The following is a 13596-nucleotide window of genomic DNA, read 5'->3' on the forward strand; positions in this document are numbered from 1 at the left end:
TATAGGCAATTTTTGTTCTCAGTTCTGTTCATTTACCCCTTGGGGTTGCTCTCAGCCTCAGATAAGGATTCCCACGGTCCTGATCTTTTTCCTCTCCTTTACTGAAAACAGCATCCCCATTATGGATTGCATCTCATCCCATGTATACACATTAGGTCCTAAAAATTGATCAAACTGCTCAGCCAAACCAAATGGATCCTCTAACAATTTTTTCATTTCTTTTCTGAATTCTCACACTTCAGTGCTCATCAGTGGGACATTAACATATCCTACCCCACCTTGCACTCCCTGCATCAGAACTTCCCTAAGGAGATACACCCCTTCAGGCACCTCCAGCTCCCATCTTCTCCTGGCCCTGTCTCGCATCCAGGAGGGACTTAGAGGAGGAGTCATCCCTGGGGTTTGGGCCTCATCCTCCTCAGGGTTATACAGGGGAGGATGTGGGTCTATATTTTTCCAAAAGATTGACCAAGGAGTATCATCTGGGGTCCTTCTTTCTCTTTATGTTACTGCTGACACCACTGGCCATGGAGACCAGGAATACCCCAATAGATCCCTCCCAGCAGGCAGCATGTGCACTTTCTTCTGGGTTAAATGGCATCAGGGATATTGGGGGCCTTTCCTAACTTTCCCTTCCCTTTCTTCTCTGTAGCTTTTTTACCTGCCCCACCCCCTTTACAAAAATATTTGCTCACACTTCTCCCACACAAACACTCTAAAACATAATCCTTTATTAACACACACACTCAAAAACACGAATTCAAGCTCTCACTGTCACGGACAATACTAAAATATTTGGTGTTATTAATTCACTGCCGCTATTCACAAAAGTGCCACACGATGGCGGCGTGGACGTACAAAAGGGTTTTGGCGTTGCGAGTAAACCAAAACGCGCGTCCTTTGGTAACCGTGAAGGCCATGGGTCCACCCTGACCCGAGACACTCCAATGGACTCTCCCAGGAGTTATTCCAATGGACTCTCCCCGCAATCCGGTCCTTTGGTGCCATGGACTTATCAGATAAACCCGAGTGCTCCCAAGTTATCCAACTCGGTATTTATCCAATAGACCACTCGTAAGTCGACTTTTCTCTAGATGGAACCACTGGAAACTTTTCTTTCTCTTGCCAGAACCACCCTCAAGCTTTTTGCCAGAGCCTGTCCTTTACCCAAAGGCCTTGTTTCTCTAACCCAAACTACTTTTAAACCTTTGTTCTTTCACCCTGAGGAGTATATTCACTCTTCATAACAATCACTTCATTCCTTCAGTGCCCAATCTCCTCATGGAGGGATGAAACTACACCTAGAAGACCTCTGCACTTGCCTCATACACAGCTGTACATCACATAAACCTTCAGGCACACTCCTTTGTGACCCAACCATCACCTGGCAACCCTGTTTACTTTATCCCAGTACTGTTCATGGGGTAAATGGTTGCCACAGTGTGATTTGTATTCTGGATCCAGTCTTCCTCCTACTTTCTTTCACACAGTCCATCCTGGGTCCTTTGTCACACTCCCAGGGGAGGTCCAAGTATCTGGACTACAGAACTCAGCAGGGTGCGCCTTCCAGGGACATTAGCTCCTCTGGCCAGGTCTGGTGGACATTTGATCCCAGACAAGCCACCATAAATTGTGAGAAATTAAATTTAATTTACGGTTAATTAAATTTATAGACACCAAAAATCTCTGAAGCAAAGAACGTTTATTTACAGTGCTGGGGGCATCAGCCCATCCAGGGACTGTCTGAGCACACTGGGGATTGGAGGGCTGCACCTTGTGTGGCTTCTACATTTGCACATGTCCTAGTTCAGCAGGAGGGACCAGCTAACCCTGTGTGGGGGTGATCAAAGCTGTGTATTCTACCCCCTCTATTCATTCCCCAAGGTCAATGGGCCATTGGCAGCAGCTGCCCAGGGAGCCATTATCACTTCACACCCAGCCTGAGGGGGCGGAGCTGCTAATGGGCCATCAACAGCTCAACACCCCCTGGCTCCCAGAGTTAATCACCCATTGTGTGAGTCCCCGCCCAGGGGGAGGGACTGAGAGCTCCCTGAGAGTACATAAGGGGTGGGTAGGAAGACCTCGGGAACCTCTCGTCGGATCCAGAGCAGCAGCAGGACCTTGACAGGAGGAGATCCCCGCTCTCGCCCAGACCACAGCCCTCGCCTGCACCAACAGGTTTTTCTTTTCCTTTTGCTCTGGACTTGGGGGAACCACAGGGGTCTCAGCCCAAGGGCAAACAAACCCCCTTGGGTTTGTGCCCCAGGACACTGGGTTATACTGCTGGGGTTTTGTGAGTTGAAAGCAATTTCCCTTGTGTGTCAGTGTTGCTATTGTAATATTATTATTAAATTTTAGCTCTGACTTATAATCTCTCTCGTGGTGAGTTCATTTCCCCTGCTGGTTCACCTTTAAACCAGCACAGCACATCAACAGGTGCCTTTGAGAAACCTCTCCTTGTGCAGGCTTCCAGTTTTCTTCCTTAAAGGGAAAGTCTTATGTCTTGTTTAAATTCTATTGGCTGGTTCGTATTTCACCCAAGCAATCTTTTGGTTCCCTATCCCAGCTGCAGCAGACCTGGCAGCGGCCCAGGCGGGGCTGTTTGCCTTACAATTTCTTGTCCACCTAAAAATGTGCTTATAATCTTCCACTGCATGCCTGCCCCATTGTCATGTGCTCAACCCGCTCGCAAAAGGCCCTCACTCTGGTCAATTAACATACTTGTAATAAAACTGCCTCTGTTCATTTATTACAGTAAGAGATCAATTATTCATTAGTACAAAAGCGTGGCACCCGCCAGGGTCCAGAGGGAAAAAGCCTCCTTGCTTTAGATGTCATAGTGGTTGGTGTCGTCGTCACTGTCATTGTCCATGGTGTCGGCAGCGTTGACATGAATGTTGTTGCTGTCAAAGGTTGTAGTTGCCAATGTCATCATCAATGTTGGCGTTCGCATCATCATCAACATCGTTGATGCTGTAGTCATCCTTGACACCAACGTTATCACCACTGATGGTAATGTTATCGTCATTGTCAATGTTTACATCACCATCTTCAACATTTACATCGCTGTCATTGATATCTACATCATTGTCATTCCCGTTGACATTGTCGTTGTAGATGTTTACATTGTCATTGATAGCTACATCATTGTCATTCCCATTGTCATTGTCGTTGTAGATGTTTACATTGTCATTGATAGCTACATCATTGTCATTCCCGTTGACATTGTCGTTGTAGATGTTTACATTGTCATCATCATCTACACCATCACCGTCATCACTACACAAACCTAATCCTAACTCCTAACCCTAACCCCTAACTCTAACCCCTTATCCTAACCCCTAACCCTAACCCTTATCCTAACCCCTAATCCTAACCCAGTTTTGGGATGTGGACTCGCAGTTTGGATGTTGGGCTCCCCCAAGCGAACGACAGCCTTTCCCCCAGGAAAGAAAGCCTTGGGTTCTCAGATGAAAATGATGCACCTTCCCTGGCACTTTAAAAGCAGCAAGACCTTTGTGTCCTGGACCCTTTTGTCTGGGAGGAATCTTCACCTGTATTCAGTTTGGGAGGCAGATTCACAATTTCAGTGCTGGCCTTCTGCAAATGCAGAGCAGACCTTTTCCCCAGGAAAGAAGGGCCATGGCCTCAGGATCTGTGTGCAGATTATGGGCCATCCATGTAATTGACTTGGAAATAGAAACCAGTATCCTTAAATGCATGCCTTTGCTCTCTGGCACAATGTGACAATAATAATAAAACCGGGTGATCCCAGAGGGTACTGAAGTGTTTACAGCTTGTGGTTCTAATTCTGTCACCTTTCCCTTGCAAGTGAATCCGCTGAAGTCACCAGCAGCACCTCTTCAAGGAAGTGACAGATGGACTCCAGCAGCAGCCACGTAGCAAGAGGGATTTCTCTTTAGCTGGGGCATTCTGCTTCCACAAGTTGGCAGAATTTTAATTGGTCTTGATCTAAACTTGTTTGAGCAAGATGTGCTCTATTAAACTACATCCACGTGGCATCAGCTGGCACATGGGTTGGATATTGGACTCTCAGGACTCACTGTATAACCTTTTCCTGCAGTGTAACTGTGCCTAAAGTTCACAGGGTTTATATAATCCTGTCCTGGAACATTTACAAGTGGGTAGGAGCCTGTTTTAAAGAATGTCATGGAAACAAACAGGCAGAACAGTGGTAGGGCAAACAAGGGGAGAGATGTAGGGCAAAGTATGAAGGTAAATCCCAGTGAGGGCAAGTATTTATAAATTACTAGTGATACACCTCAAGAACAGGCTATATGTATTTTAAACTTTTGTTAGTAAAGGAAATCTGGCTTCTGTCTGACTGTTATGAACTACAGATGCATTTCTGGCATCAGGATAAAGGTGTACCTCAAAGATGGGTTTATCAGTTTGAAATAGGTTACCGAGGTGTAAAGCTGCAGGTCAAAGCCTTTAACTGCCCAGGTGTTTTACTTGTATTTAAGACTCAAAGAGTTCATCCTCCAATCTCTTGCAGGGCCTTTGGTCCTTTAATACCTTGAGTTCTCATAAAGAAAAAGCACCAACATGTTTTCTCAAGAGACTTCCTTTAAATTAGTGAGAAAATAGGCATTTTGGCAAAAGGTTCACAGGAGTGACATACAACCAAGGCAGAAACATTTCCCTGCAGTACCACATCCAACTCCCACACAATTTAGTAAAATACAACCCATCGGTTTTACGTTACCCAGAAGAGATTAAGAAAAGATTACAGAAAGCCTAAAGAGATTGAGAGAAGGAACAAGAGTAAACAGAGAGAAGCAGAGAGGAGTAAAGAGAGAGATTAGAATAAGAGGAAAATAGTTCCCACCAGAGTCCTTCATACGGTGACAACCATGTAAGAAAGAGAAAGCTTTGTGGTCCTCTGTTTATGTGGTTTGGTTGCTGTGGCCACCACTACCAGGACATCTGGTTCCCTGAGCACTCCATGCCCTCCTAGCCAGGGTGAGGGGTGGTACGGCCAATCAGAGGCTCCAGGAGGTTGGTGAGGGTGGGCTACCAGGCAGGCCTTTGGACTGATAGCTGTCCTGCCACAGGGCTTCTGACCCTTGGGTCTGCAGGCCATGTACCATCTGACCTGGCCAGGGGAGTTTTGAATGGAGGCCCTGCCCCCACATACACACACAGAGCTTCTTCAGACCCACTGATAAAATAATCCAGTGAGATCTGAATCCAGTCTTGCACATAAGGCTATAAACATGGTAGCATATAAAAGAAAAAGCCTTTGCCCATGGGGAGTTTCTGGCAGGCATTGATCTGTGAGAAGCAGCATCAGTAAAAGTGAGAAGCTTCTAAAATGAAAATAAGGAGAGTCAAAAGACGGAAGAAGTTCTCTGGGCTCTTAAAAGTGAATATTAAGTAACTGAATGAGAATGAAAATCTGAATGCTGTATTTTGACTGATCTGGAGGGCAGGGGTATTGGCTTTGGAAAGCTCAGATTCTGCAATGGGTGGAAGACAAGAGTCATAATAGCATAAGGGGAAAAGTTAGTGCTTACTTATTATGGTAAAAGCATTTTGCCTCCCCTACCAAAATAGATCACTTCCAGGATTGTGTTTAACACTCCTTTTATTAATCCAGAATGGATGTAACCATGCCATGAGTTATGAGTGGCTGGTGCTGCATCTGATGAACATGACTGTGCATCTTCCTTTATCTGTGTCATGGTCTTATTCAATTGCTCAGTTTCACAAAAGGGAGAGAAACACAATGGACATCAAAAGTAAATATATTGCTGTCTGCATTTCAAAACTGCTTTTGCCTTGTTTTCAAATGCTTACGGAATTTCTTCTCCGTTGGCTGATCTTGCTGAAGAGGTTTCAGATGACAAAAGAGCAACTCTGCTGAGAAGGCAAGTCACTGGTGCACAGACTGTTGTATGTGACTATAGGATATTGTAGAGATGGAGGGGGTAAAACCAGACAAACAGAAAAATAACTCTAACCCCCAAAGATGGATTTTATTGCATTTCATTCAAAATATAACCTTTCTAATTTAGGGAGTCCTGTGTTCAAGGCTGTGGTAGTTAGTACAGTTCTGAAGTCTGAATTGTTTGAGGGGTATGTACGGTGAAAAAACATTACATGATTGCAGCAGGACCAGTATATCTATTTCTAAAGTTGATTGTTACATTTCTCTTGTTCATGGCTCCTCCCTGCAAATATAAACAGTGCTCAAAAGAAAGCTCAAAAAAAAAAAAGGAGTTTGATTTAATGGGGCCTACTTGGCTCTATAACAGGGCTATAAAACCTTTGTAAGATTTGGTGAAATCAGATAGAAGGAATGTAGTGTTAAAGGAAATAAGAGACCTGTAGATAAGCTGAATTGTTGCTTCCCTTCAGTTATTTCTCTTTTAACTCAAGGAAGAGGAGAAAAAAAGATGATAACTCTGGTTTTCCTGTGCTTGAGTGCTGGGGAAAAAGGTAGGGTCAGTAGAAATCTGGCAAGAATTTGTTTTACATCTGAGAAATCTGCCCATGCTGTGCAACCACCTTCAGCATCCTGAAGGTCTCCCTTATGTGACTGGCACTTTTCTTAAACCAGCATCTAGGAACTTCTGAGCACCTCAGAATATGTCCCACAATACAGGGGGGACATAGTTTTAAAGTTTAATATGAATCATTTGAAATAACAAAAAAGATAAATTCTTACAGTAAAACAAGGATTTATGATCCATTTATTCCTGTTATTTTCATCTTAGAAGTTAAAATGTGCTTACTAGGATTTGTTGTAGGAACAGCACTGAACTTCAAACTCTTCATTTATTCTTTCTGGAACCTAAGTATTCGTGAAAGGAATGAGTCAAACTTAAGACATGCCATCTGATTATAACCCAAAGGGTGCAAGGGACAAAGTCCTTGGGATTTGAACTAGTGAGATATAAACACAGAGCTCACTGGCAAGGTCTGCTCAGAGGAATGGGAGGCCCAGATAAAGTGGGAAGTAGTCCCAGTGTCCTCAATAACAGACACTCCAACATAATTATTAAGCCCAGAGTCCTTTAGGGAGTGCCTGGATTAAAAGATACCAGAGTGATACAGGCTTTGGGGGAGGACATATTTCCTTTTTAAAAGGAAAAATAAAAAATATTGTAGTGCCAGAATTAAGGAGATGAAAGTCCTAACAGCCAACAGAGATTTATCCTGTTCAAACATACTGTAACAAGGCCACAAAAATGCAGCGTATCTGTAACCAAATCAAAACCAAACAGGGCAGAAGGGAAAAAGCAAGTTGTGTTTGTAAAGGGAAAGTTCTGAGAGCTCCTTTAATTAAATAGTTAAATTTCTTGTTTTGGAAACTGATGTTGCTAGAAAAGAACAGGAACCAGAGCAAGTAATTTGGGAATGAGGGGAAAGATTAAGTACCAATTAGCCAATAATATAAATGACAAATGTGTAAATGTATTGAAAGTAAGAACCTTCTTACGGAGAATCAGCCCATTTATGGAGACAAGAGAGAAATTAGGAAAAATCAGAGTTGTGCTAAATCAACCCAATATGTGTCTCTGCCATGACCAATTTAATTACTAAACCTTACTTAAGTGCAAAAAGAGAAATCTAAAACACAGTGAAGCCAATCTTTTGAGTGATTCTTGAATGTGAGCGCCATTTGATTTACAGGTGACACAGAGATTTTGGGATGAAGGTGAAGTTGGTCCGTTCTTCCGTGGCACTGTTGTTTGTGGCACTGTTCTTGTAGGGATATGATGCTTGCTGGATGTATTAGCCTTCTCTTTTCATTCTTTCATAACCTTTTGTTAGAGAAGGAAATAATAATTATATTACTTCTGCATAGGCACTGAAGTTGGTTTTGATCCCATGCCAATGGAATTGATGTCAGGAGAATTACCCACAGTCAAAATTGTAATCGAGCAATGACTTTTTATACTATTGGAGTATTTATTCTTTGCAGAAAGCTTTAAAATTGTTCAAATGAGGCTCTTGGCCTCCACTCAAAGGTGAATTTTTTTGAAAGTTTGAGCAAAAACATTTCCTCCATGTGTAAGTATGAGGAGAGTGGAAAACTATTTTCCCCCTCCATAAAAACTCTTTGCTGCCTTCTTTTGAACAGCTCTGCAGCACGAGTAGCTGAGGCCTGCAGGCTAAAACGTGGCATTGAAATAGCCATAACTATGGAAGTGCCTTCATTTGGGCTTTGATTTGACTTAGTTATGAGCCTTAGAAAACCATGGTCTCAGGGTGCTTTTTCTTCCTTCAAAGGTGCCGAAGGGGGCAACGGAGAGGATTTGCTGTGAGCAGCTGAGGAGCTCTAAAGTACAAAATTAGAGCAGGATGTTGCTCTGAAACTGCAGGGACACGTGGCCATGGAAAGGGAACAGCAGACCTCGCAAAGCTCTTACAGCCTAGGAACATTTTGGGGGTGTTTTGTGATATGTGAGGCTGAGACTCAGGTTGTAGGACTGGCAGTCTCTGCTCCTACAGGTTGCTTCAAAGAACCAAGAGAGGCTCCTGCAGAGGGAGTAGGGATGAAGTGTAAGTGAGCAGGAATAGGGATAAGAGCGAATTCTGAGGCACACTGGCACTGCTTAAACCCCTCTTGAGCCAAAGGCTCAGGAAGTACAACACACTGTTGTTTCTCCACATGTTGTAGCAAGTGCTGTAGTTCCCAGCAATGTGCCCATGCAGTATCACCTCGAAGGCACTCCCCATGGGAGGGCAGGGACTCGCTGTTCCTGGAGGAGATATGCCCCCAGATCTGAGATTATGTCCTCCTGCACAGCACAGCCTGTGAAACAGTGCATGCCTATCGAATTGCAATCACATGTGGAATGAGAGGGCCATGGAAAGCTGGATGTGCTTCCTTAACTACATAATTTTTGACTTAGCATTGTTAATTATGCAGCTTTCTGAATCATTAATTTAGTTTTATGTATGGGAGCTCTGGTGCATTTCCTCTGGCATTTTACAATGAAGCTGGTTAATATTTGCAATTACTTGAAGGCTTCTATGTAGTTCTGGTCTCAAGGAGGATGGATTCTGTGGCACTTGTGGGTCTGGTTCTCACTGAGCTGCAACTGCATTGTCACATCTTTCAAAGTGAGTGGGGAGCAGTGTTTTCCCTTTTGCACAGGAGTAAAGATTGCAAAGGTACAGGCAGTGGAAAACCAGATTTACAGTGTGTAATGTAATGTTTCTTTTGCTTTGTTAGTTAGTGGTTTGTAATTGAAATTTAATGTGTGATCACATCTTTTTTTACTGACTGAGATGTAATGACAGTGCACCTCAGTCATCTAAAGAATAAAAATATCCAAGTTAATTTAGCTCCAGGTGAGGCAGGTGGAAGCCCTGGCTCACCTCTGTTACCCTCTCCATCAGCACGGGCCAAGCATTGCCCTGTGCTGATGGAAATGCCCGCAGGAGGTATGAGCCTGGGAGGTGCTTTGTGCCATAAAGGACTTCAGAGCAGGTGAGATTGCAGTGCATTGAATGTCAAGCAGCTCCAAAGCACGCCTGAAAAACTGAGTGAGACGCTGGAACTCAGGTGTGCACAATGCAGAGGAATAGGCCCAGGTACAGGAATGTAAAGGAACAGGACCTCCTGTGGTCTCTGTGGTAAAGAGCTCCCTGCAGTCAAGCTACAGTTCAGGCTGCTGCCAAATACAACATAAAACTGATCTGTGTTTGGATTTCTATAGTGTCTGCATTTTGAAGCTTTTGTGGTTCATCTCCATACAATTTTTTTCAGTTTCAGTCTACAGAACTGTAGCCCACAGCACCTGTTAATTATCAAATTGAAGGCATGTGCCACAAATGAAAAGCAAGAACTATATGTGGTTTATAAAATCCAGATGAATAACAATTAATGAGATAGTCTTAACAGAAACAGTATTTATTTCCTTTTGTAGGAGTGCACTTGTAATGTATTATCCATTACAGGGCCTCTTTGGACAGGCTTTATTCTATATGATATATGCTTATATTTCCTATGGGATGAACAGAGTGTCTCAAAGAATTTTCTTTTTCAATTAACATTTAGATAGTGCCCTTGAAGTGGCATTGCTTCAGAAAGAAAAGTAACACTGTAGGAATGCTGACTGCAAAGGCATGGTTCCTGGGGAATGTCTTGCATCACCAACACAAACAGTTCTGGCTCCTGCCCTAATCAAGCACCAAGGAGGGGAAAGGCTTGAGCTGGCACTGCCATTGAAGAGACCATTGAAATCATGGCTTAACTTATGGCTTTTGTAATGCAAGGGGAGCTTTCCTTTGTTGTTGTTGTTTTTTGGGTTTTATTTAATAAAAAGGGAGAGAGTGGTGTGTTTTTCTTTCCCATCTCACAGGGAGCATCCCTTCCCAGTGAAGGTAAGCTGCATGCAGCCCTCAGGTACATGGCTTCTTTCCTTTCAGGCTATGGGATGCCTTTCTCTCCTGGAGAAGCAGTCTGGGACAATTCTTACATCACCTGGTTGCTTTGTCCTTTTCCTTTGCTCTCCTAAGCATTTTCCATATTTGAGTATCTCTGCCTTCTGCTTCTTTCCTCCTCCTGCCAGGTGCTGAGCAGAGGCAGTCAGATCAGCTTTGCCTTACTTCCAGATGCTCTATATGTCTTCTGCATTGTCTTCTCATGAAAGCATCTGTGTGCCAGCAGTAGCAACAGCTGAAAACAAGGAAAAATAATCACTCTACAACTAACTTACTTCTCTGTGAACAGTCAGCCAGTTCTTGTTGGGCTGTAAGTGGTCAGTGATCTGCAGTTTGAGAACTTTCCAGACCTCAAAGTATTTTCTTGTACAACATTTTGCTGTGAGAAGTGAAAGGTTGCATTCCCAAGTGGATTTGTGTTTCTCTCTTGTTGCAAGGGGGAGGGAATACGTGCTCACACGTGTTACAGGAACAATTCTGATTCAGTAGAAAGGGCAGGCACAAAGCTTGATTATGGCTGGAATGTAGTTATTGCATGTGAACATGATTTGGAAAGAACCAAATGTTTAACACAGTGTTGACCACGTGGTTCATTGGTGTAGATCAGTTTTGTGATTCAAGTCTGCTAAAAGAGCAAACCAGCAGTTCTGCTAAACTGAGCTGCAGACTCTTCTTATTACTTTCATACTTCCTTCTGTCTTTGAAATCTTAAGAAAACATCTTTTAGATTAATCAGAGCCTGCTTTGTCTTCATGTTTTCCTGTGCATTCTAACCCTGTCTCTTGGTCTCAAATAAGTGGTTGAGCATTATATAACGGAATTAGAATGCTACTAAATGGACGTTAAATGTTATGTATGCTTTTCCCTCTTTTCAGTGTTAAATGATCAGTATTTGGATACAAGGCAGATTTTTAGGGGCCTTGAAATATCCTTTTCCCAAAGGAGACAGTTATCAATATAATGCCTGATTACTGTCCCTCCTGTAACCTTTCACTGTGCCATGGTTGGACCTGGTCAGCTAAGAAGTTGTTTCTAACCTAAAGGATTCAATGATTCTAAAGTCTGGTATCTCACTAAAAATGATCTGGAAAATAATCTAACTCTGTGCAGACCTAATGGCAGATCTAGTGAATAACAGAGTAGTTTTTTGCTGCTTGCTAAATGGGATGATGTCATCTGATGCTTCTTCCTTATGGAGCTTCCCTCTGTCACTTGTCAGTGGCGAAAAGGGTTCAGGGACATCATCCCTGAGAGTGCTGTGCCCTGCCTTGAATGGAAACTCCTGAGCTTGTCTCTCCATAAGGTGTTCCCTATGGTTCCAGTCTGAAACATTATTCAACAGAAGCCAATTTGAATCAAGTACAGGAGCTCCTTCCTGATGCATTAACTCACTGCCATTTTCTTTTTGTTAAGGAAATAGAAATAACTGCCATTGTTTGTGACTGGCACCCAAAGTGATGGCAGTGCACTAACTGTGCCACCAGAACATCGTACTGTGAAAACCCCTTCATTTCAGAATAATTATTTGGCATTGGTTTTGTAGGCCTTGTAGCTGGATATCCCTTTTCATATGGTCCTGTTCAATAACAATTTGTTGTGAAGCTGCTTGCGTGCCTGCAGGGCTGACTACAAGGCATTCAACTCCCACTCTGGCTTCTGCACCTTAACATTATGATGTGGAAAAGCAGTTTGCAAAATGGAAACATTCCGAATGCTCCGTGCAGTTTTACAGGAGAAGCCAAAGGACTTTGGGAAACCTAGACCTTGTTTGGTATGGTACAATACGTTTGAGTCAGGTTATTAAAGTCTGTGTGTGCCTCAGTGTGTTCAGGGTCACTTCAGGATCACACAAGTAAACTGAATGCAGAGCCTGCGAGTGATCAGAGCAGGTCACCCATGACCACATGGCTCAGTCGTGGTTTTGTAGCTTAAAATAATGTTCTTACTTTCATGTGGTGCCTCATCGGAAGAGCTGCTCATGCCAGCAGCCTGTGAACCTGCCCTGCTCCTCAGGCCACCAGCACCAAACACTGGTGTACATAAAAACATTGAGATGCTGGAGGTTAGTGCTGGGCTTTGGGAGGTCTCGGCTCTCTGGGTCAATTCTTGGCACTTTCATTGCCTCACACAGGGCTTCATGCACTTGAATCACCTCTGTTTTAATTTATAAGTCCCAAAAAGCAGGTCATTAAAGGCAGCTCGGCAGACAACTAAGTTAGTGAGGGTTTTTAGGGTGTTTTGAGGTTCAGCACACAGGTGCCTGCAGCTGGAGCTTCTACAGAGGTGGTCATGGCTCACAGGGGCTTGCCTGGGAGCAATATGGAATAAAAATAAGGGCACTAAGCTATAGAGAGCATCCAAAGGAGTACCTCGAGGATGGTGAAGGGTGTGGAGGGGAAGCCATAGGAGGAGCAGCTGAGGGCACTTGGTGTGTTCAGCTGGAGGGGACTGAGGGGACACCTCATCGGGGTCTGTGGCTCCTCCCAAGGGACAGAGGAGGGGCAGGCACTGATCTCTGCTCTGTGGGGACCAGGGAATGGCCTGGAGTTGTGTCAGGACAGGGTTAGGGTGGGTCTTAAACAGAGGTTCGTTCTTCCCCCAGAGGGTGGTGGGCACTGACCAGGCTCCCCAGGGCAGTGGGCACAGCCCCAAGGCTGCCAGAGCTCCAGCAGTGATTGGATGATCCTCTGGGGCACAGGGTGGGAATGTTGGGGTGTCTGTGCAGGGCCAGGAGCTGGACTGGATGCTCCTAATGAGTCCCTTCCAGCTCAGCGTGATCTGTGATTCTGTGACACCGTAGTTGATTGCTGGCCCGGGCTAGGGCTCACTATAACGTTCAACTTCTTTACTTTCCAACTGGTAGAAGTTAAGTTAAGCTTGGCTTAAAACTCCTTCCTTACGACGGCCCCGGCCAGCCCCACTCCACTCAGCCCTTCAGCTCTGCTCGGGCACGGGGGACAGCCAGAGAGGGAGGGAAGGAGGGAGGAAAGGAGGGAAGGAAGAAGGGAGGGAGGGAGGGAGAGAGGGAGGGAGAGAGGGAGGGGAAGAGGGAGGGAGAGAGGGAAGGAGCGAGAGAGGGAGGGAGAGAGTGAAGGAGCAAGGGAGGGGGAGAGGGAGGGAGAGAGGGAAGGAGGGAGGAGAGGAGAGGAGAGGAGAGGAGAGGAGAGGAGA

The sequence above is a fragment of the Pithys albifrons genome, chromosome 10 (genome assembly GCF_047495875.1).
Source record: "Pithys albifrons albifrons isolate INPA30051 chromosome 10, PitAlb_v1, whole genome shotgun sequence".
Lineage (NCBI taxonomy): Eukaryota > Metazoa > Chordata > Aves > Passeriformes > Thamnophilidae > Pithys > Pithys albifrons.